The sequence below is a fragment of the Octodon degus genome, unplaced genomic scaffold (assembly GCF_000260255.1).
Source record: "Octodon degus isolate 3935 unplaced genomic scaffold, OctDeg1.0 scaffold00020, whole genome shotgun sequence".
Lineage (NCBI taxonomy): Eukaryota > Metazoa > Chordata > Mammalia > Rodentia > Octodontidae > Octodon > Octodon degus.
The window spans coordinates 3,919,752-3,924,542 of NW_004524596.1; the positions used below are offsets into that span (position 1 = coordinate 3,919,752).

Sequence of the window (4,791 nt, forward strand, 5' to 3'; positions counted from 1 at the left end):
TAATCAAGAGAAATAGAATATTTCAATGTTGTCTTTTTCTCATGATTTCATTTACCCTTATGAATAAGAAAGAGATTGCCTAATCTATTTGTGTTAGTAGTAAATTCTATCAATTGTCACTTTATCCCTTTGGAAGGAAAAGTAATAAGGGAACCAAGTAGCTAATTAAATTTCCAAATGCTATAAAGTATTTAGCTTAGCATTTCATTGTCTATTGTTTCAGTTACCATGGAAACTCATTTTGGACTGCTATTCATCATCAAGAAGGGTAAAAATTGAGAAAAGAGAAGTCAAGTAAGTTTCTATTATAAGATTTATGTTCTTGGAAGAAAATTCTAAATCAGAGTTGGGCATGCAATAAATTAGTATTGTTACTTAAATTTCAATTTGGGGGCTGCAGAGATAGCTCAGTGGACTGAAGTGCCTGCTTAGGCAAGCTTAGGCAAGTGCAGGGACTATGGTTCCCCAGCACCACGTGCCACACCAGTCCTGCCCTAAAGTGGGATGGGCAGTCCAGAGTCTGGACATACGGCTCAGGTCTGTAATCCTAGTGCTGGGGAGGCTGAAAGCAGGAGGATCACCTTGAGTCCAAGCTGTGAGTGAGAATCTCCAACAACCAAATACATCAAAACAAAACAAAGAATCACTTCAATTTGACTCTTGTTAAGTCTCCTAGTGGATGTGTTATTTCTGTGAAAAACATGACCTAGAGAGTTAGGAGATGTAAAAAGCAAATTTCCAAAGGTCACACAGGCTTTAGCCACCTAGGCACTGATCCTATCAGAAGTTCCGCAAATCACATATTTCACCTGTCATCAGTACAGTGCAGCATCATTGTCTTTGAATCAGTGTGTGCTTACTGCCAGGAAGATGTTCTCAGTGCTTGTTTGTATAAAGCCCAGCCATACCATCAACAAGGCACCACATTGTTCTTAAACACTGACTAATCTTAGGTTGTTGGTATGTCATATGATCATATGAAACCATGTCAGCATGCATACTGCTTTATCAAAATAATTTCCTTGCCCATATTATTGCTTAGGATGTCAAATGTACATCAAAAATTTTAAAATCCCTGCAAAGTGATCCTAAAAGAGGTTCTTCAAGCATGAAAGGAAAACTCTTAATAAGACATACATCAGTTCTCGTAAAAATAGTTACAGGCCCAGAGCCAAGGATTTTCAAGAAGGGAACCTATTGGAAAAGGGACAATCTGTCTCTTTGAGGGATGGGACCACATCTGGAAGTTAGATTTAAATGATGCTGCTGAGAGCACAGGCATACATCAGTTGCAGTATCTACACTAGATTGATGACTAGGGATTCATGTTGTTGACTAGATCTCTGTCCCAGACCACACTATTCTGATCATTCATTGTGCCAGAAGTGGAGAGGGAATAACAATGGATGGCTGATACCAGCTAGACAAAGCATTACCTACTTGGCTATTAAGTACCTCTTCCAGGGCCAGCCAAATAGCTCAGCGTGTTAAAGCACTTGCAAGCATTTACAGGGGCCTGAGGTTCGATCCCTGGGCCTTCCATGCTGGCCTTGTCCATGGGGCATGCAGAGAGTGCAATTGAGACTGGGCACGGTGATACACACCTGTAATCCTAGCACTTGGGAGGCTTTAAACAGGAGAATCACTACAAGTCTGATCTAGTAGCGAGACCCTGAACGTCTTGTAGACACTTCCCTAAAAATACAAAAAAATGCCTCTTCCATGGTGAATAATTACCAATGAGCATTAACGTTCAATATAAAGATTTTTTTTGAGACATGGTCTCCCTATGCAGTTCAGGTTGGCCTTGAACATGCTGGGCTTGAACACACTTTTTAGCCTAGGCTTGTCTAGAACTTGCAACAATGTTCCTGCCTCAGCCTCCTGAGAACCAGGATTACAGGTGTGCACTACCACATCCAGCTAACACAAAGATTTTTATACTTTGTGTTCATATTTAAAACCCATCTATATGCCAATAATTGAAGCGTTCTCATCAATCATGGAATTTTTCAGATAGGCTTCAAATGAAGTTATAAAGACATTTATGCTTCAATTTTCAAACTTTGGCCATTTTGCAAATCATTTCATATATGTATAATTTCAGGTAATTTTTACTTTAACCCAGAGTAGAACCTAAATTTTATCTATATTCTATATCTAGTCCTGTATGCTAAGCACATTGATAAGTAAAACAAGCATGGATTATTTTCTCCACCATCATTAATCATAAGAAAGTGACCAGGTGATGAAGTGAACTGAAGAGGATGTGCTTTTGAGCTGTGCAAAATCTGAGATACTTATCTATATAATTAATTTAAGGTCTCTGGTCATGCTCAGGCTAAATCCTAAATGTATAATTTTTCTCCTCTGGTGCATTTCTGCCATTCTTCTTTATCTCATTACTTGGAAGGTTGCAGAGCCAAGTATATGATAGGTTGTTCTCATAAAACTATAATTACTGTTTCTCTACCAAGGCAGATTAACCAACTAATTTTCCTAAAATGCTTTTGTACTTGCCATAAACTTTTTCATTCACAGCAAGGTTTGACTCCCAGCTCTAAAAATCTTATCCTGTAATGTGTGTTCTCATATTACTTTTGACACTGACTTTTTTTTTTTTTAACCAGGAATTAAACTTAGGATCATGCGCTTGCCAGGAAGGCGTTGTGCCCCTGAGCTCTTTCCCCAGCCCTTAACACTGACTTCTATAAGAAGCAGATCTCTGAGATGAAGATGATTATGCTGGCAGTTAATTTAATAGTACCTTTTTTTCTTAGTTTTAATTTTATTTGAAAGAGTAAAAACAAATAGCAGAAACAGAGTAACAAACAAAAATAGATATGGTACAGAATTACAAAACAAAAATCAAAATATAGCAATGGTTTCCGTATTACACATTTTTATCATCAAATCTGTTGTTCAGGCTATCATGCAGGCAGGTGAGATAGGTCAAATAATTAAATACTAACACTTTCAATAAACCTTAATTAATTTTTTTCTTGTACACCCCTCATCTTGTTCTTTTAAATGGGTACTAGTTCTATAAATTAATATATTCTTTTTAAAATAATAGTTTCTTAAAAGCAAAAAAATTTAACAGTATTTTTGGGTCAATACTTCCAGAAAGAGAAGGAAACAGGATTGAACAAAGGAGCATTTAGGGTTGTGGATTAGTCTCAAAGCTTGACCCACCTTCCATGGAACTTTGAGACCAGAATAACTCTTCACAGTTGTCTCAAGATGAGACAAGTAGTGCAATCCTTTTGCCAGTTTTTTTTTTTTTTTTCGCCACCATATTATTGGGTGGGAGAAGCCCTCAAAACAGGTTTGACTCTGAAACTGAGGATTGTCTTTAATCACAGGTGATTCTTTAGAGGATGATAGGTGCCACCTGATACCCTTCCTTCCATGAAAAGGAGACAAAGGATGAACCTAAGAAAGACCTGACCCAGTGGCAGTCAGTGAAGCCAACGGTGTTCATTTGCTGGTGGGTACACAATGTGCAGTGTCTACCATTAGCAACCCCATTGGTAGGGTGTTCAGGCTGTTTCTTGTACAGGCTGTCTGAAGGGGCCTTAGGGATGCTGCTGCCTTCTGAGTGGTTGTATATCTGGTCTTCTGTCTTCTCAAGTCTAATCTCAAGATAGGCATACATGATGTCTTCAGGGAGCCCAGGGGCCTAGTTCTTATCAGATAGTTCATCATGTCCATCTCTATCATGGTCCAGAACAAAGAATATGTGGCCCTATTCAGTAGAGGCCCTACTCAGGAATGAATTAAGGTTCCCTGAAGATCCACATTTCCAAGAAGTGGTGCTTCCATAAATTCAACATAGATGAATTTGAAGGTACAGTGGCCAAGGAATGCCTCATTCCTGATGCCTTCTGAGTGGATACTATTCCAACCTAGTCTCCTAAACAAGTAGTGGACCTTAAACTTCTGAAGGATTCCAGTGTACTGTGTGTCCCCAATCCCTCTTAGGAAATTCATCATAAAATCATATCTCAGTCTCCACCGAAAGAAAGCACCATACCCATGATCTATTCAAAATTCACTTCATTTGGAATAGAAAAATTCAAGAATAGACAAACAACTCTGAACAAAGAGACAATGCGAATGGCATCATTACACCAAAATTCAAGGTGTTCTAGTAAGTCAGTAACCAAAACCACGTGGTATTGGCACAAAACTATAAATGTAGACCAGTGGAATAGGAGATGGAGAAAGAAACACAAGCACCTTCAGTCAGTGGATTCTTGACCAAGGGGATGGAAGCATACCTTGTGCTTTTGAAAATGGTGCTGGGAAAGCTAGATATCCACATGCAAAAGATTGATACTAGATCTCTATTTCTCACATTGTATTCCAATAAAATAAAAATAGATCAAAAATCTAGATGCAAAATCAGAAACATTGAAACTTCTGGAAAACAACAAAGAGAAAACAATTGAGGTGCAGCCAAACTTCCTGATCAGGACTCCAAAAGCACAGAGAATGACATTAAGAATAACAATAAGCTTGTCTTATGGATGGTTAACAACCTAAGTTTGCAGACCAAAATTAGAGAAAAAGAAAGGCTGCAAGGAAAGCCAACATTTTGGCCCTAACCTTCTAAGGTCAATTAAGACTCAGGACATATGAGAACTTGTACTGTAATGTCATGTACCTCGGTAGTGTCCCAAATTTTCTGATGAAGGAGATTATGGGGCCAAAGAGGAAAGTGATCAATGATGTATAGTGTGCCTAAGGAGAGTCACAAAGAGAGAAAACACTCTCTCAGGCTTTCAC

The 4,791-nt window shown here is 38.4% G+C and overlaps 1 non-coding gene across 1 annotated transcript; it reads left to right on the forward strand.

Moving 5' to 3' along the window:
* Window positions 1–3,455: 3,455 nt before the first annotated feature.
* Window positions 3,456–3,590, forward strand: LOC111815752. The gene has a single exon (XR_002820395.1). It is a non-coding gene; the product is annotated as a small nucleolar RNA SNORA70 (small nucleolar RNA).
* Window positions 3,591–4,791: the final 1,201 nt, after the last annotated feature.